At 49.1% G+C, this 19,922-nt stretch overlaps 1 protein-coding gene across 1 annotated transcript in view; it reads left to right on the top strand.

The window, feature by feature from the left end:
* The first annotated feature begins 9,295 nt into the window (after positions 1-9,295).
* Positions 9,296-19,922, top strand: part of RPH3A (rabphilin 3A) — a 149,057-nt gene continuing 138,430 nt past the window's right edge. The window contains exon 1 of the mRNA XM_090062628.1: positions 9,296-9,319. The gene's annotated coding sequence lies outside the window, so the exon portion shown is untranslated. The remainder of the gene's footprint in view (positions 9,320-19,922) is intronic.

The raw sequence follows: 19,922 nt of genomic DNA, 5'->3' as shown, positions 1-19,922 counted from the left end.
GTGTTCCTGGCTCCCAAGTTCTTACGTGGTTTGGAAGACCATGTTACCACCCCCGTCTCTTACAATTGCATAAATTCTCGTAGCAGTGCTGAAAAATGCGGTTCCTGGTGCGTAGCTCTGGCAGGAAGGTTTCCATCCAGGCAGCGGGGCGGTGGGTGTTCCCTTTCCCCTCCTTCCCCACACAGCATTTAATAGTGCGCATTCTTTGCGGCAAACCAGAGGTGGTTGGTTTTTTTGCTTTTTAAAAAGTTTTTTTTTTCCCCTAGCCCCAGCCAGGGAACTGTAACTACTCTGCGGTGATTGACAAAGTGGAACATTGCCTGTGGCATTTGGTCATTGTGCATACGTCCTGGCAATGAGAGCGTGTCCGCCAGCTCGCAGATGCAGACTGCACTTCGGCAAGTTTTGCTACCTTATTGGCTTGTTCTCTGGAGTATAAATCTATCACGTTTTCTCCAGGGTTTGAATGGATGGAGATGGAGTAACAAGTAGCCAAACCAATAGTGGTGGAAATGACCCTTATTCTCACTGAGAACTTAATTATACTGAGTCGTAAGCAGTGCTACACGGTTCAAAGTCATGCCTGAGGCGTGCAGACAGACCTTTGGTCAAGTTATCAAGGAGATGTACCAATATCAGTCAATTCGCCCTCAAGACTTGATTGAAGGGAGAACGGTGAATGTCATTTTGGGGGCACAAAGGGACTTGGCCAAGGTCACCCAACTGGGCAATGGCGAAGCAGAGACCCAAATTGTCTGGCCCCAGGACCCTGCTGTTTCTCAGTGTGCTCCCCTGTCAGCTTTTCTTTGTGCGGCTAACTGTTGAAAGCTCTGGCATGCGAGTCCTTCAGTCCTTTGCTCAGGACTGTTGCAAATGCCTCTGATTAGCCAGAGATCTGTTGTCTGCTTATGAGCTGTAACAGGCGTGACAAAGTAAGCGACCCATAAAGAAAAGCACCGCCCAAGCTGTGGTATCAGAGTCACGCTGCTAATGAGGCTGTCGACCAAGCCACCAGAGCAGGGCAACGCAAGCTCATCACGGTGCAGTAGGGTAAATGAGAGCCCCCTTTCAGGTGATGCATAGCTTTCACCCTTCTTCCTCCCTGCAAGGAGCATCGCTGTTTTCCAACCTGTGACGTAACCATCCATCGTTAACTTGCAGGAGTGAAAGAGAAACTCTGCACAAGCTGTTGCTGCTTCTGTGATTCGAGAGTCCGGAAGAATTGCTCATTGAAGCAAGGCGATGGGATCGGCCATGGCAGGGCAGCCCCCCTGGTCCCTGCTTTGCTCCTGAGGCTTTTGCTGCTTGAGGTCTGTAAGACCTGGGTTCAGCACAGGATGTGTGAGAGATGCTCCAAAGGGAGAGCTCCCCTCAGTCCTCAGGTCTCGCGCAAGCTCCTGTAGAGCACGGGACATACGTGCTCCAGAGAGAGAAGCAGCAGCCACCACCAGCTGGTTCAGTCCATCTTTAGTGCTCATTTTTAATTATACTCATGCAGAAACACGGACACGTGAAAAAAAGATTTCCTCTTTTTTAAGACATCTCGAAAGTCATTTTTCTAGCATATGTATACAATGCACACGCACACATATAATGTATGCGTATATAAAATGTATAGCATATGTGCATGTCTGTGTACATGTGTGCACGCGCATGCACAAAGTGAACGGATGCTTTATTTTTAAAGGGGTTAGCCAGAATCACCTTTGTAAATCTCCTTGTTGCTTTGCAGGTCCATGGGGAATTGTTCTGAATCCCAGTTTTCATCTATGGTGTTCAAATGACTCCCCTGTCTCCAACGGGCTGAGCCATCGGCCATGAAACTCGCAGTGGGGGCAGCTTTGTGCGCACCAGGAGCCAGCAGTGCGTGCTGCTGCCACGTAGCACCAAGAGGATACAGCGCCTCTCCAGAGCCGAGCGTGCAAATGTGACACAGCGAATGATGCACATTAGCAGCCTGACCCCATGCACCCGAGGCATGCAAGTCCCCAGTGGGTCTGCTTATGTGAGAGATGCTCTTGGGCCGCATCCTGCTCTTGCTGGTTCTCTGTTTTTTAAAACGAACCTCTTGTAGCTTAAAGGATCTCAGTAAAACCGTCTGTTGCTGCTACTCTCATCTTTAACATTGAATCTTGTTAACAGCTGAGGCTGGGAATACATCAGAGTTCATCATCCAGCTCCTGGGGAATTTCAAAGGGATTTGGGACCTCCCATGGGTTCCATCTTTATTGAACATACTTTGCATCTTGTTTGAGTTTTCATTTCATTCCACCCATTTTCTATGGGTCAAACCCGCCCAGCAGCTTCTACAGAAAGTCCCACCGAAATGTCAGTGGAAGCTGGGTCAAATAAGTCAGCTGTGGAGACTTACCTGTGGAAAACTGGCCCTGATCTTTAGCTAGGGAGGGCATAACCGGGTGCAGAGCTGGTCAGTACCTGTTGCCCTCAGAGGACACAAGCACAAAGATATTTGTGTGTGCTCAATGTCATGCTGGAGGAGCCTGTGAAGAAGAGCTGCTTCAGCTGAAATGGAGATGAAGCGGTAATCAAAACATTGATCTGTTTTCAGTGGCACTGTATCTGAGACCCGGCATACTTGCAAAAATATGGGCTGGTATCATGCCTGCACCATGAACTCGTTTCCTTAATCTTCCCACACAGTGTCTCGTTACATGTCAGGCTTTAAAAGCCTGTTGAATGGGTAAACAGTGAACAGATTTGATGGAAATCCATCAAGAGATTTTTTGGGAGATTATCCTTTGTAATCTCTTTTCAAACGATTCAGAGAAGCAGTGTTTCTTTGCAATTTTAACTCCCCTGCTCCTGGAAAGGAAAAAGGAGCAAGTGATGTGGACTGTATTGGGGGGGAAAGGACAGGTTAATGGAGTTTCCTGTGATGCTGCTTTTGAAATCTTCCAACGAAAGGGATAATGTGAACCCAAAAGGCTTGGTGAATGGGGATTTCAGATGAGGGATTCGTCCCCGTTTGGTTTCTTGCTCTGAGGGCAGCCCATCTCATATTGCAGCAAGGGAAGTTGAGGTTGGATCTTAGGAGGAACTTTCTCACAAGGAGGGTAGTAAAGCACTGGAACCGGCAACCCAGAGAGGTGGTGGACTCTCCATCCTTGGAGGGTTTTAAGACCCGGGTAGACAAAGCCTTGGCTGGGATGATGTAGGTGGGGCTGGTCCTGCTTGGAGCAGGGGGGTGGGCTAGATGTGACCTCCCGAGATCCCTGCCACCCTGAATTTTCTATGATTGTATGTTGCAGGGTTTCTGTGACCTTGGTCAACTCACTGCATCTCTCTGTGCTGCGGTTCATTCTGCAACCTAGGGGTCAGGACACTTGCTCTAGTTAGTTTTTAAGCTCTCTAGAAACTGTCTCTTGTGTGCTCTCCAGGGCTGAATGCAAGAGGAGGTCTTTTGGAGCTCCAGCTATAAAATAAATGATATCCAGCACCAAAGCACTAACTGGGTTACCATCTCTTATTAACTCATCTGTTTATAAAAACCCCTTGGCCCTCATCTTAAAGAGCTCCCAGACTCCAGCAGCTGTCTTAATGCCATGTCAAGTTTGCACATCAAAGTAAGGATGGGGATGGACTGGTTTTCCTCTGAGACGTAACTGCAGTGCACTGTTGGCAGGGATAAGTGATGATGAAGCGGCTAAAAGCGATGCTCAACTGTCTTAAAGTTATTTACTTTGCAATGATTCTGTGATTATTTTTTTAAGTTAGAGATGAGAGAGAGAGAGGGATTTGTTTCATGCTGACTTCAGATATATATTCTACCAAGTCCTTTTTTTTTTTTTTAACTTCTGTCTTTCATCATGCAGGTCGTTAAGGGAGTCATTTGGGAGAACTTTTATATATTTTTCCACTTTAAGTTTTCTACTGAAAAACTTTTTCCAATTAAACTAAAACAATGTTTAACATTTAATTGGCAAATATCTAATTAATTATGCCAATTTAATACAGCTTGCCAGAAGAATTTCACATACAGGAGACTGCTGGAAATATTTAAATTGTCAAAGGCTGTTGTTGTGAGTTTGTCACTGAGGGGTTGTGAATAATTTTTTGCTTTTTAAAGTAAGGGGCGCAATAGAGAAAGTGGGGCGGGGGGGGCAACAATTGAAGTGACACCCAAAATAGATAGCAAGGAACAGGGGAATTACGGCGTGGAGGAATGTTTTATCTGGTGTGGTATATGCATCCAGCAGTGGCTGACAGAGAGAGCCATATAAAAGCAGCTATTCCTAAAGCAACAGCTCTTGTGCGTTGGAAAACAAAATTCTCAGCTTGGCTGGAGCTATCTATTACCTACATGGCACGCATCACCTTGAATATAAGCTTTGTAGTGACAGACTCGGTGAACGCCAGGTTAGCTTGGAGGAGGTATCATTGCAGAGAGCCCCAGAGCCCCCCTTTAAGTAGCCCCCCTTTAAGTCCCTTAACAGGCATTTGCAATAGCGCCTGATTTTCATAAATTGTGATAATCGATCATGTCGAAGAGGAACAGAGTGAAAACGCAGCAGCCTTTGAGGATGATGCGTGCCAGGAGGTGCCACTTCTCCGCACGTGCGAAAGCTGGAAGGGAGCAGGAACGCTGTGTTTATTCGCTGTATGATTCGGCCCCACGGTGCTTTTATTATCTACGTAGCATCAAATATTTATATGGGCTCAAAAGTGTGCTTGAGACGGTCCGTGCCCCGACATCTCCATGGGTGATTAACGGAGGGAGGAAGGGGAATGAGCTATAACAAAAAACAAAGTGCGTGAAGGGAGAAATGTAGTGTGGGGATGAATACAGAAGAGATGCCGAGATGGGGGGGCGCTGGGATGTGGTGGGTACATGCTGACTTCAGGCTCCAGGGATGGAAAGAGGAAGCTCGTGTGTAGCTAGTGGTCTGTTTTGTCCCTTACGAGGGATATTGGAGGAGGAGAAGCTGAGGGTTTTCTGTGGGGGCACTGAGGGAGACTCCCAGGAGGTGGCTGGGTGGAGGAAGCGGCAGAGATCGCAGGAGGACAACGGTGGTAAGCTGTGCAACGAGAGGAGACCAGGATCCTAGCCACACCCTCCGAAACAAACCCCAAAGGTGCGGGGTGGGAAACGGACCCTTCTGTACGAGGGCAGGAGTTGCCCTCCGACTCGTGGCCGGAGCGGCGTAGTTAACCCTGCTAGTCGGACTCAGCGGGTCAGGAGGAAACCTGCCTGGAGGAAGGTCCCCCCGTGGCTGCCCGCTGCAGGGTCTCTTGCATCGTCCTCACGTGCACACGGGGGGGGCGGGCTGCTGGACCAGCCGTTCCTGCCCCCTTGCTAGGCAGTGGCTGGGAAGCCCAAGAACGAGTTGTCCTTGCTTCAGCAAGGCCTGGCCCCACTGCAGAGGGGATGGGGCAGCCTCCAGCTGGAGAGAGTGGACCTCAGGTGCCTCTTTGCCTAGTGCAGATCCCTTGCAAAGCCGCCTGCCTGGCCGGAGCTGAGCTGCGGGTATCCTCTGGAGCCCTGCTGCCCAGGCCACGGGCCCCACAGACCTGCTCAGCTGAAGGAGGTGGGTCTGCCTCCTCCGGGATTTGCTTCTGCAGGTTAAGTGCGGGGTCAGCGTTTAACTCAGGGAGGCCAGGACGGACTCCAGAGATGAGAGCAGGCGGGGAGCGGGGGTCAGAGGAAGGTGTGACCTTAAGGGCCTGGAAGGGAAGCGAACTCCCTCCTTCGCGTTAATCGAGTCTGTTCCATTTCTCCGTGTCCCGCTTTTCATGTAACACCTGGTTTTGAAAGAGGGGGCAGAGCAGGGGTTTGGCGTGCCTCGTAATGTACCTGTCCTCATGCTTCGGCTGCTGGGCCCTCTTGGGTGGCACATGGGTCAGAAAAGGCTACTTTGGGGGTGGCGTTTCTCCAAGCTTTGCTAACCCTTTGCCTTGGCAGAGCTTGTGTTCTCCTTAGGGGCCTTCCTCCTATATACAGCCTCTGCAATGCACCTCTGCGGAAGATGGGAGTGCCGCGTCCATCTCACGGGTGGGAGGTGAGGAGAGACCTGAGGCATAAGACTAGGAGTCAAGAGGACCAGGTGCCCAGGAGCAGGCCTGCTCTTTGCAATACCCACAAGTCTGGTGAGATTTGGTGCTTATCTTAAAGTCTCAGCTCCTGGAGTCACGTGATTATGTAATATTCTCAGTCTTCCTATAAGGAATTTATCCATTTTGTTTATGTGGTGAGATTATGGGTGTGGGAGCTTATCCTGCTGAAGTATTTGGAAAGAGCTTGGGATGGGGGTGCTATTGTTTTTAAAAAAAATGCGGTTTCAGCCTTTGTGCTTAATGAAGAAAAGGTCAAAAACCCTAAAGGCTTAGAAAGGAGAAAACACACAGGAACCTAAGTTGCACTATTTTTAAGCCTATTTGTATTTTGGGGGTGGGGAGTGGGTTTGCATCATGACTCTTGAATGCTTGGAGCTGACAATGGCACAGGCTTGTATGACTAAGCCATAGTTCTTCTAGGTGGCGCAAGCGTAAGCCTTGGGGCTCTGCATTGCTGCCGTTTCTTTTGGCTCCTTTGATAAAACCATTTCTGGTTTTATCAACCTTTGCAACATTTTGTCCTAGGATTTGTGCACTGGTGCATCCACCTTTTGCTTGAAGTGTCCCAGGCATTGCACACAATGCAGCACTCGCTGCAAGGGAAAGGCAAGCGGTAATGGCTTCGCTACAGCACGAAGGCTGGCGAGCTGCATTGTACGCTACCATGCATGTCTGCACCACCCTTCTGTTTTAGCCGTTGTCATGTTGCAACGAGAGTACAGCGGACCTCCATTTGTAACCTTGAGTTTTAAGGATCCCGTGCCCCCCGGTTTGCACTGAGCTGCGATCGAGCGGATGCTTCTGAGAGTCGTATTTAATTTGCCTTTTGTTTGATCTCCTTTTGATTTAACCAAGTCATTATTTGTCGAATTCCCCCCTCCCCGGCTTTCCGCTCAGTTTCATCTAGCCCTCACCCCGCTATCTCTGAGTGCCTCTCAGCAGTGTATTAAGCCACACGATTAACATCTGTCACTTGTGCTTCATTTTCTCTCTCTCTCTGCTTATAAAAGTGCACTCTGCACTTAGTTTACAGCAGAGGAGGCAGGCTGAGGAAATGCCTTCTGCAGGGAGGCCAGAGATGAGCCGTAGGAGAGCTCTACTGGTCCTTAGGAGAGGGCATCTACTCCATGATGAATGGTCAGAAAAAGGTTGGTTTAAATCAGGTGTCAGACAAGTCAAGGAGCTGCTAGCTCAAGAGTCTGGGAACCCACCCCTGGAAGTCTGCCTGGTAGGACTCCCTAGGGATCCCATCCTGAGGCAGACCTTCAGGCAGGTGGCCAAGGAGCCGGGCAGGTGAGCTGGCAGGGCTAGCACTGAGCTCTGGCTGTGTGCCACGGCAATGGAGATGTCTTGCTTCCAATTAGTTGATATTTTCCCTGGAGGGAAGGGGAGAGGATCGTTCAGAAACTTTCCAAGGAGGGGCAGTATTTGTCCCAGAGTCTGGGGCGGCCCTTAAAGAAGCTGTTTTCAGTGGTGGCAGATGACAGAACAAGGAGCAATGGTCTCAAGTTGTAGCAAAGGTGGTTTAGGTTGGATAGTAGGAACAACTTTCTCACTCGGAGGGTAGTAAAAGCCTGGAGCAGGCTCCCCAGAGAGGTGGTGGACTCTCCATCCTTGGAGGTTTCTAAGACCCAGGTAGACAAAGCCTTGGCTGGGATGATGTAGTTGGGGCTGGTCCTGCTTTGAGCAGGGGGTTGGACTAGACGTGACCTCCCGAGGTCCCTGCCACCCTCATTTTCTATGATTCACAGAGGATCTTGCATGCACGGTTGTCCAAATGGTGCACACCAAGAACATACGTGCAATGAAAAGCTGGCTGAGTTTACAGCCACCTGCTAACTCTACCGAGTCTGAGTTGGCAGGAGGTATTTCTTGCAATGAATGTCGTTCCCTTTTTCTAGGAAATATCAGTTTTTCCTTTCTGGGTCCGTTGACTGCCACACAGATAATTAATAATAATAATAAAGGTGAAATCTATCACTCCTAGGTCACTGACTCAAATCTCTTGCTGGTCAATAAGAGCTAAAAAATCATTATTCTCTGTCTGCTGCTTCATGGCCTACGTGGAATAAATTAGTTGATCTCAGGCCAGCCCTTTGTTTGGCGGTTGTGCGCCCGCTGCAGTCGCTGGCACGGAGCAGCATCCTCGCTGTCCGCCTCGCCGAGCGAGGCCCCTGCTAGATGGGCTACGGGCGACTGAGTTCACCTCTTGCTTACTGGTTTGCAGCTTACTGGCTGTTGGGCATAGATCATTTTAATTTCAGGGGTATTAGCAACAAATAGCAAGTGGAAAAGTGAGAAGGCTCCTGAATCCTTGGAGGCTTTTCAGACCCGGTTAGACAAAGCCTTGGCTGGGATGATGTACTGGGGCTGGTCCTGCTTTGAGAGGGAGCTGGACTAGATGTGACCTCCTGAGGTCCCGTCCCACCCACCTCTGCATACTGGCCATTGATCTAGGTGCTGCTTCTTCTGGAGCTGGTGGTCTCCAGTCGCTTCACCTTGCCGCTTCGTCCTCCTGCTTGCTTTGTTTCGTCTTTCCCTTCCGTCTTTTCTAGCTTCCTTCCAAGATCGTGACCTTAATGAAACAAATGCAGTGCCTAGCTCCGAACGAGACCGTCAGCTTGAGCAGTCGTTCCTTATTGCTGTCAAAACAGTTGTTAATAATTGCTTTCCATGCTGGTGCCCGTGTCTGCTGCTCCCAAGGCCGGCAGTGTCCTGCGTTCCTTGAGGGAGCCATTGCAAAGCCTGCCCTGCTACGAGTCTGATTATCCTGGAGCGATTAGGGAGCATATAGCTGGAGATTATAGCTAATGGGCTTGTTGTCTATATACCGAAATCAATCAAAGTCCACGATAGGCCTCGGAGGTAAGACTTTCTGTTCGCCATCTGGGCGGACGAAACGGCAGAGTATTAATTTAAGAGCTGCAGCACGAGAGCGACCACAATGGAATAATCCTGTTATCTGAGCACAGATCTGGGGCATAAGACAGTTTAGAAAAGAAAGTGCCATGGCCCCTTTTCCCCCACTGCGGCCCCTTTGTGCTCGGGTGCTGCCTTGGCGGCTGTAAATCAAAGGCAGTCGTGGTGCTTCCCGGGTGAGCGATTCCCAGCCCCCCTGCTCTACCCGAGCTCATTGCAGACAGCGGCATCGACACGTTGCAAAGCAGCTGCTGCCTTCCCTCGCCTCCGAAGAGGTGACATTTGTAGCAGCTGCCTGGCTGAGGCTGTCCCTTTATCTCTGTCAAAGGTAAAGCAGCACGGGGGCTGGATGCAGAGGGGCTCCTTTGGCTGGCTGGAGCCGCGGGGCTTCACGTCTGCATTACATGCTTTTCCAGGTGCTCTCTCCTCCAGCATGAACCCCTTTGCTCACTGTTTCCACCCCGCATGGCTAGTGCATCCCACTTGCCTTTGCATCTTCACTGGGTACCTCTGTAGGGAAGCTCCTGCCACTATGAACGCAGACCCACCACCTGGCCTGAGGTGCCAGGCCATCTCCGCGCATGCCCAGGGTCTCCCCACCCTGCTCAGGGTCTTCCTGACTTCAGGCTAAGAGCGACAAGCTCTGGTGTACAGACAGGTAGGTAGCTGTGTTAGTTTGAAGTCAGGCAGAGGGTGGGGGAGAGATGCACCTCGCAGACCAACCGAATCAGAGATGCATGAGCTTTCATAAGCAAGAGCTGATTTCATAGCATGGGATGGAGCGAGCTTTGCTTGTGAAAGCTCGTGCATCTTGGATTTGGTTCATCTGAGAGAGAGCTCTGGTATGTGACCTCTTTCCCCTTCTTTCACTCTGCTTCCTGCCTGCCTTGGGCTGCTTTCACTTGCTGTCTGCTTTCAAATGGTTCTGCATTGCATTAATGGGTTTTAAGGTGAGACAGGATCACTTTGGCCCTTTGGGACTCTCTCCCGGAGGCAGCTACCTCAACCCCCACCATTTAACTCTGAAGCAGAAGGTAACGTTCTTTCAGGAAAATGTCCCATCTATGTGCAAAGTCTTCCTTTTTGCCAGATACCGACCTCCCTCCCTTTGCTCAGAGCACTTGGGACTGGCTTTTCTCCTCACAAGCCAGCCCTTGGCCTCAGCAGGCCCTACCGCTATTGTCCCCTCTTCTTCTCCTTCATTGAACTTTGTGCAGCCACTTGCTCTTGGCCATCCTGCCTTTCCACTGCCTTGCTATGGTTTTTGGCTTCTTCATGGTCCAAAGTCCAAGGGCCTCTACGCTCTCCTCGGCCTCAGTTTCCTTATTGCCTCCTGTGCTGTAGCTCACTCTCTACTTGAATTCTCTTCGCTCTTGTTGCCCGGTTTCCTTCCTGCCTCTCTCCCAGTTTTTTTTCTGGCAGACTTTCCTCTTCTCCTCGCAGAGAGCATTTGGGTTTCAGTGGGCGGCGTTTGCTCTGCTTCTGCCTGGCTTATACTTGACAGCTCTCCATCTCCACGGCTGTCAGTCTAAAAGCTATCATGAGCATTAAACTTGCATAAGGAGCCTGCTACCCCCTGAAATGAAAGGAACAGCACTGGCTTTCAATGTATATGGAGTTAAAGAAAGGGGGCATGGCATCACCCTGGCATATGGCTTTCATATCTGGGTGCTGTCTGGTTTGGGTTTGAAAAAAGATGCTGGAACAGTTGGGGAGAGTTCAGCAAAGAGCAAGTTTGAGGTCTGCCTCAAAGCAAGAAATACAAGCAGCTCTGCCTCGTTTTGATTAGCAAAGAGAAGGTGAAGGGCGCCATGGGCAGACTGTGAGTACTGATGGGTAGAGAACAGTTCTTACAGCTGCGCTCTCCTAAATCTGGAAGAAAAAGGTATGGAAAGATCCTGCATCTGGAAGCTGTTGTCAGATAAACTCAAACCAGAAATAAGGGGCAAATACTTTGCAATGAAGGGCATTAACCACTGGAACAACTTGCCTAGGGGTGCTGTGAATTCTCTGTCCTTGGAGATCTTGATATGCATTCAGTGGCATTCAAAAAGGAGCCCAAGCCGGCCAGAAGCAATGAGCTTGACGCAGCAGCATGGGGTGAAGTGCTCTGGGTTGCGTTTATGCATCGAGTTAGACTGGAGCATCCTAATGATCCCTTCCAGGCTGAACATGTGTGATTCTCTGTGATCACAGTGATTCTCAACCAGGGCACTGTGAGAGCCTTTCAAGTGTAACCTGGGTGGTGCTCCAGGAGGTACCCCCTCTCCAGTGGAAGGGATCAAAGCAGGTGCACAAGCGCCGTGGGAGGTGTAGGGACTTTCCTCCCCCTATAGAGCAGAGCCAGACCACCAATGGGGACTTAACCGTATACCTTTTAATACTGGGAACATAACAGGCAGAAATCAGAGGGTATAGTGGACACTACAATGCTCCAAGCAGGCAGGATTCAACAAAGGTTAGACACTTACAATCACTGACAAAGAACAGGGTTAACAAAATATAAAACACAAACAGCAGAACAAGCGATACGGGTTGGTGAAATATAAAAAGGCGCGAAATGTCAAATGACAAGGAAATATAGGGCCTTGCTACCTGGAGCAGGAAAAACACAATGGCCGCTTTCCCCTGCAAGAAGATTTGCTTCTTGTTAGCTCGCTAACCCCAAGTCACCTCAGCTGGGACTTGAACCCACATCTTCCATGTGGCAGGCGGGAATGCTGCTACACAGTCACCACTGGTAGCACTGCCCTAGCCTGCTCGGGGTCTTGACCTTCCTGAAGCCCCAGCCCCACGTCGAGCTGCCTGGCCTCTGATCGGAGGAGCTGGAAGCAGAGCTGGGAACATCTCAGGTCGCTGCTCAGTTCCTTGCTGGAGTGGGGGAGCCTCTCCTGCTGGCTGCAGCCTCTCCCAGGGGATCCTGGAGCCCAGTGGGGGCCTCTCCTGCCGGCCGCACGCCGAACTGCTGAGGGTCCCACTGCTGCCTGCAGGCCCTGCTCTTTCAGGCTCTTCCGGGGCACTGCTCCTGCCTTGCTCGCTCAGCTCTTGCCAGCTCTGTGAAGCTCCTTCCTTGTTGTCCCTCGCTGGTCTCTCCTGAGTCAGCCCACGCTGCCCCTTTTATCCCCCTCCAGGTGACCCAAGGGGCCAATCAGGGGACACGAGGGGTGAGTTTCTGGGGCCTGATTGGTGCGGAAAGGGAATCCCAAGTCCTCCAATCATCTTTTGCCCTTTCAAAACCCCTGGACCAGGTCACTGTCAGCCAGCCCATCACACAAGGATGTCGCAGGGTGCCACCCAGTGTTAGCACCGTTAAGCATGCAAACACAATTGACAAGTTAAACCCAAAGATTTCAAACCCAAAGAATTCATAGTATTAAAAACATTCTGAGCTTTCGTGGGCTTTGAGCTCTTTGCAACAGAAGAATTGCTCTATTTTTTTCTGTATACAAAAAATTAGTGAAAACTAAAAGCTGGCATTCTTCCAAGGCCGGCTTTGAGTCTAACGAGAGGTACCGTGAGGCTAAAAAGCTTGAGAGCCACTGATCTAGAAGGCTATCACAGCAATGAGGTAGCAGACTTTTTATATCTCCTTGGTTTCAGTTGTGGGGATGGATAGAGCTCTTTTCCTGGGATTTCTGGTTCCAGAACACTTTTCTGATATGTTAACTGTTTTAAGTATCTGCCACATTTTTCTCCCTCCCTCCCACCTCTGCGAAGGTTATAAGGCATTAATGAGACTCTGCAAGGGGAGAGGGATGGCAGCTTGCCACCGGTGCCCAGTGGGGAGGCAGAAGGTGCCTGCAGCTTTCAGTGTGCATTCCTTGTAGGCCCTGCCAAGGGGAGGGTGAAAGGCAGCCCCGTGGGGGACTAAGGGTGGTGGAGAGTTATCAAAGCAACAGTGATTCTTTCAGGATGTTGCTAGCAGCTCTGTCCTCTGGCTCTTGCAGGCCCATGTGATCCTATCTTGGTCTGGGGACAGCTGTCACTGCACTATCGTTTGTCCTCTTCACATCAGGCTTGCAGAATAATCCTGATTCTCTTGGAAACCTGCCGCGTGGGGGGAAACGGTTCTGTCCCACCAGGGAGGGCAGCTAGTTTCTTCTCGGGGTTGCTCCCAAAACAACAGACTTGGAAATCCCGAGGTCTAGTCTTATCACGCCGTTCTCTTTGGATCTCCTGGTGGAGTGGGAAATGCCCTCGTCTGCACTGTGTTTGCTGTTTTGTTCTTTCATGACAATGTCCCACGACTTCAGCACTTCCACTGGAGGCAGCAAATGGCGTCCAGCTCCTGTGAGCTAAGCCGCTGCATAGCATGAGGGCTTCCTTGAGCTCCCTGGAAGCAGGCCTGGTTCGATTCTCTGAGCTTTTTATCTGCTCTAGGTAGGTATCAGCTAAACACCCTCCAGTCCTAGCTTGGGGGCCGAGTAAACAGGGGTGGACTCTTTTGGGACTGTTCCTACTACACTTGTTTGAGTAGCAGCCTTCGAAGTGGACAGGGTCCCTAGGACATCACCGCCTGAAAGCTAACGAGGTTGCCCCTTCAGCTAGCAGCAAACAGAAACCACGGAGGACATCTTGAACCACTCCCCATCACAGACTTGCCCATACACAAACAGCCCACCCCCAGTTTGGATTTCAGGTTTTGTCCTTGACTGGCATGGCTGAGAAGGCAAAAGGCAAATTGAGTCCGTCTTGGATGCAGCGTTAGTCAAAAGTCCTTTGCCCGGCATGGGGCTTTGCATCCAGTCCAAGAGCTCCTCTGCTTCAAGGCCCTTCCTCCCAGCAGGGCTGGACAGCCAGGTCTGTAGGTGCTATCACAAATGGGGAACAGGGGACCTTTCTTCCTCGTGCCAGCCTGATATTTTTGGTTGGGTTACGCCCACAGGCATTTCGTGCGCTCCGGCTGTCAGAGCCTGGTTGCTCTGATGCCACCTCCCACCTTAGAGCTGTACGTGTTTTGTTCCCCAGGTATCGAGTGACAGGCCAACATCTTGCATTAGCCATGGGTTGGGTTTTACATTCCCCTTAGGTTTTTTTTAGAACTTAACCCATGCCTCCTCAGTGCCATCTCTTGCAGCTACCAAAATATTTTGAGGTTTGTTGAAAGCCCTTTGTCTTACTGTTGCTTAAACCCCTAGTTCCTAGGCAGGTTACAATAGAAATGGTCCACATCACGTCTGATCTGCAGATGAATGCTTTGCACAAGGCTGCAAAAATACTCCCTCTGAACGTTCTCCGTTTGAGAGAATTTCTGTCTTGCATCAGCCTGGTTTTAATTACTGACTGTTTGAAATTAATGAGTGAACAGTAATGCAACATGTTGTCTTTTTACATTTTTACCATATGGCCTGCTGTGCTTCGGGATGAATTGCGGTGGGGGTGGGGAAAGGCTTGCAAACTCTTCCACTGATGCGTGTTCAAGTACATTGCATGCTTGTGTTCTCTGACTTCAGTCGTTTCAGAATTACTGTTGGGTTAGATCTGCCCTAGGAAGCTGTGCCTTTGAAATGCCATAGGACACAGCGAGAGAAGAGTGCTTTATTGCTATGGTTTTATCGGAAAGCCAGTCCTGAGGAACCCTCCAAAGAGCAATTCGGACCTTTGGGTTTCATCACCGGAGTCGCTCTCTGGCATCAGCTGACCATCTCCATAAAGCTCAGTTTGATTCATCGCGTTTATGATTTTTGCCATGCAATCTAGGACATGCTGTTTGGCCTACAGCTATTTATGACTGAAATTATGGTTTTTACTGTTTGGACTTCCAGATGATTTGGGCATGCTAAATTTCCAGTGCTTTCTTTTCCACTTGTGCTAATGAGCGAGATTGTTGCTTATTCAGAGCTAGCTATTGATTTCCCTGGAGCCAGCGACAGAAATTATGGAAAATAACCGGCACTGGGCATAATCTGTATATTGAAAAGACAGCTTGGTTTAAAACCTTAGAAATACAGCGGGGGAGGAGGGGAGGTACATGGAGACGGTGGGAGGGGCACGTGAATCTGAATCATTTTGCACCAAACTGCAACTTGGAGAATAACAGCTCCCTTCCCGGATCTTTTCACGTTGTGAGTGCCCTCTTATTGGCAGCTTCACAAGACTTGGATCCTGATGTTATCCCCTGGGTCTTCAGAAACATCTTTGACTGCTGCATTGCCGAAAACCCTATAATGAGTAGAAACTTCTGGCTGTGTGGGGTTCCTCTGGGGTCTCTGTTCTCTGCCCGTCCTTGTAGGATGCTGCCTCATCCTTTCCACCCGGTTGGTGATGGACGGAGCAAGAGGCACCGGTCTCAAGTTGCAGCGAGGGAAGTTTCGGTTAGATATTAGGAAGAATTTTCTCCTGAGGAGGGTAGTAAAACGCTGGGACAGGTTGTGGACTCTGCATCCTTGGAGCTGGAAAGAGGATGGAGCTGGATTGTTCTCAGTGGTGGCAGATGACAACAAGGAGCAATGGGCTCAAGTTGGATTGGGTTGGATATTAGGAATAACTTTCTCACTAGGAGAGTGGTAAAGCACTGGAACAGGCTACCCAGAGAGGTGGCGGACTCTCCATCCTTGGGGGTTTTTGAGACCTGGGTAGACAAAGCCTTGGCTGGGATGATGTATCTGGGGCTGGTCCTGCTTTGAGCAGGGGGATGGGCTTGATGTGACCTCCTGAGGTCCCTTCCAACCCTTGTTTTCTATCATCTGATGACTGCCCAATCTCTTCCCTGCCTTGCTTCTTGCTGCCCCATTCCTCTCTTCCTTGAATTTGGGGTGATGGCACTTCCCAAATCCATATATTGAAGATGTCTCTGGCTCTCTAGTTATCCTCAGTGTGAATTTATCCTTCAGATCCAAGAATCTTTACCTCCATTGCGGCTGCGAGGTTATGCTTCATCATAAGAAAGTCCTTCACGATTTCAGGCAGGAAAGAAGAGAACTTCGTGTCCTTCGCTGGTCACAGTTACTGTCTCACTGTGGTACTGAGCATAGAAATTGTACCTGGAAAGACAGCCTGTCTCTGGAGTCTCTTCCTAACCGCCCTCTGTGCTGCTCCGGTTCACCTGCTAGAGTTTACCTGTCCGTTATGGTGTGTGGGCTCCTCTGGTGAATTTGTCCATCATCAGGTACTTGCAGAATTATTTTTTCCCACCAATTTGATGAAACCTCCACTAATTTTCTCGCAATGAAATCTATGCTGGCAGGCTGCTCTGAGCTATTTGTTCTGTTGAAGAAATCAATCAGGGAACAGCAGCAATAAAATACACCTTTCATGACCAGACGCACCACCCAAACCATGAAGAGTTGAGTCCGCAGTCTGAAAACTACTTATCTTACCTACTTGATGAACCCGTCCAACAAATGAGTTCAAAGGCTCGTGGGATCCTGGCTGAGACAGAAGGCTGATTGAGGATAAATATCAAGGAATAGGTCAATCTGCTGTGCTGCCTATTGCATCTACAATACCATTTTTCAGTCATGCATGCTATGCCCAGCTATCTATCCTTGCAAAATGCGTTGATGAGTGGGATTGGGATTGCTAGCCCAGAGTGCCATTTTTAGAAAGGCTTTTATGTTTTTAAGTTTAATATTTTTATGTTATGGTTTTTATATTGCCAAAAGGCTCTGGAAGGTGCTGGATGGATCTTCTTTATGTTATCGTTAAGCTTCATTTTGTGTCTAACATGAAAATATTTTGGTGCCTTGATGAAAACACCTAACTCCCAAGACATTCTCAGGTTTTTGACAGCTCCCAAATTTCAGCTTTGAGAGAAGCCAAAGAAGGCGTCTGTCTTTTTTTTTTTTTTTTTGACTTCTCGGTAAAAATCCAGTAAATCCCTGCAAATATTTTTGATGAAGTTGAAAAGTTGTTTTAGTTGCATGGCGGTAGAGTTTAAAAGAGTCAGATGGTGCCAGGTTTAGCGGCTTGGAAACAAAACACTTCTCCTTCTCTAGATAACACCACGACAGGGAAACAGAGTCTGATACAGAGGGGCTTAGCAATACACTCTCTGCACGCTTTCTCGTGGTTGTTCCTGGGAGGATAAGGGCCCTATTACTGCTGCAAACTAAAGGAGCTCCCCTTTAGGTCAGCTAGCAGAAATCTGCTCCTGGAAAGGTTGGGATTGATGTCCAGAGCCAGCCCTGCAGACTGCATCTGTTGTCTGCATCTACAGATACCTGGGTATCTCAAATTAGAGCCAAGCAGCTCCTGGGCGCGAGCTCTGTCTTGTTTGAATGTTGTGCCACTGGGGAAGGGGAAACTTTGCCTGCAGCTGAGTCTGGGTTTGGGGTTGGCAGGCAGCTGTCGTTAGAGCTGTTTGTGGTGCTCCCAGGGGTTTTTAGTCAGGATGGTGAGTGAAGCCCGACTTAACTGCGGCCAAATCCTGGTGTCAGGGCCCTGTTCGAGGGATACAGAATGCACATTGCCTTCGGTGGGAATTTCAGAGGAGTTAGGGGAAAACCTTTCTCTGTCTGGAGGAGCTTTGAAGATGAACGGGCCCATGAATTTGACCCTAAACTGTGGGTGGATGGAAGGGATTTTCTCCCAGGTGCAACTTTGCCCACTTCGTGATGACAGTAAGAATTCAAGCATAAGCGGTGCCTCTCTGTGTCTGCGGTAGTCTCCCAGGCAACTTCTAGGATTCACCATCAAATCTGCTGTGCTTGCCAGGATCACAAGATTAGTTCCTGCCTCATTCTGGCACTGACTCACCCTGGTAAGTCCATTTGCCTTTCTGTGCCTCGGTTTCCCCATCCATGAAGTAGATAACAGTCTAGGAGATGGGCACCTTCATCCAAGTAGTTTTCACGGTCAGTTCTCTGGGGTGGAGGATGCCACAGTGGCGAAAAGTATTGTTTTGCTGTGTTGTGATCCCCGGGGCTGTTAAGGAAAAGAAATGCAGGTGTGGGATTTCTAGGTTTGAAAGCAAGAAAGCATCATGTAATCTGAGTTCTGTGCAACACTGGCTGGACACGCAATGTCCTTGATGCAGACCTGTGACCTTTTATTAGACATTTCATGTCCTCTAGCGTAACTCCTGCTGATGGTTAGTGGGACTTGTGTGAGTGCAGGAAGCAAAGACCAAGCCTTTTGTTAACTGAACTGTGCACATTCGAGATGCCAGCGTCCTGCAAGCTATCACCAGACTTCGTTTCTGCGTTTGGAACGGGAAATGACTGCGGTCCCAGTGTGAACTTCCAGGGAGGGAAAATGTTGCCTTGCTTTTGAATGGTGACCACTGCAATTCTGTCTTTGAAAACACAGTAGAAACTCAGACAATGTCCTGCCTCAAGAGACTGCCTTCACCGTGCTTCCTGTAGTGTATTAAGTACAGTTCTGCTCCAGTTCGATCAGACGGTATCTCCCATAAGCGAGCAATTGTAACTGAGCCCATTATGTGGTCCATCAAGGCAAGTCTCCCTGTGCATGTGACGAACCAGCAAATGTAAAAAGGAATGAACTCCTACAGATAAGGACTTTGAGGTGGAACAATATGCATTTTCTAACTAGGTCAATGTTTGTTCTAGCAAGCCAGACGGTAGCTTTTTTTCCCATCCCAGCAGCATTAAACCTGTGTGTCTGCTTTCATTTCTTACTGACCCAGGTTTTGTCATTGTGGGGCACCAAAACCTGGACTTTGGCAACTGGTTACAGCTTCCATTGTGTGTAGCACTGTGAAAGAAATGCAACTGCTTTATCGCCCGCTGTAATTAAGATCCTGTTGCTCCTTCTGTGACTTGTCAAATTTGTTGTCCCGAGGGCAGACGTTAGATCATTCAGTGGAAGAGGATTGGCCACTATGTCTCATTGCAAGAGTTTTTGTGAAAACTTTAAATGAATTACAAGGACTGATGCCAAAAAACATGGAGCATCATTTCAGACAGTTGCTTTGTGATTTAAAATGTATGAGTTCTGGTGCTGCGCCGTCTCTCAGAGGGACGGAAAGCTGCGTGACTGCTGACTGCTTGGTCTTAAAACTAAAGACAAAGTTCCTGCTCCCATTTCAGGCCCTTAGCTTTCCTTTGTCATATTTGCCTTTGCACTTTCTCTACCTGTGCTTGAGTACTATCATCCTCGAAATGGTAGTCTTCTCTGGGAGAAGGCAGACTTGCATGGAGACTGCCCAGTATGGAAGCAAGGCACTTGCCTCTTGTCTGGAAGACGATAAAAGCTGCGTTAGCTGTATAAGTTTGCCAAAGGCAACCCTGGCTACAGCCAGGTTTCCTGGTTTCAATTTCTGTGGCTTGTTTGAGAGACGAGGGGAAGGCAATGACTGAGGAGGGAGACGGGGAAAAGGCATAAAAATCTGACTAGCTGGTAAAGAGGGAAAGTCTTTTCCTTCAGAAAATGTACTACATGGCAAGGGAGCCATTGGGTTCTCTAGCTGATAGACCTGCATGAAATGCAATGGCTTTTACACCCATTTCTCTGCGTATTTGATAGAAGATGGCATATGCATGTTCAAAAAGCACGGTGGCAGAACAGCTAAGGCATCTTGCTCTGACTTCAGAGCTCTGAGTTTGAGCCTTGCTCTGATTTCACCCCCCTTTGACCCAGATGTTAATGTGCATCTGGCCATTTGCACTGGAGAGCCCAAGGCAGCTACCACCTCACTGCTTAGCGTGTAGTTCACTACAGAAAACTGGAGTGCCTAAATCATGCTAGCTGTATGCACCACCTAAGCTCAGGTTGACATTTAACCACTCCCTCTGCACTTGTAAATGTGTGTGAATTTATGCACTACAACAGTGGCTGCCACCCGTCTACATGGACTTTTGCAAATGCATCTGCCTCTGGCAAGCGTTTGATGCTTCTGAGTGTGCTTTGGGCCAAAGGTGAGGCAATCAGAGAGCGGTTACTGGGTAATTTTTATAGTAAAACCCTCATCACTTTACACTGAATGTGTAATATTTCTTGGACTGCACTCGGAGGACACGAAGTTAAGT

The sequence above is a fragment of the Crocodylus siamensis genome, chromosome 9, assembly GCF_052110815.1.
Source record: "Crocodylus siamensis isolate JL-2025a chromosome 9, ASM5211081v1, whole genome shotgun sequence".
Classification (NCBI taxonomy): Eukaryota; Metazoa; Chordata; order Crocodylia; family Crocodylidae; genus Crocodylus; species Crocodylus siamensis.
Note: the sequence above shows the minus strand (reverse complement) of the source record. Positions and strands in the feature narration are given on the sequence as shown.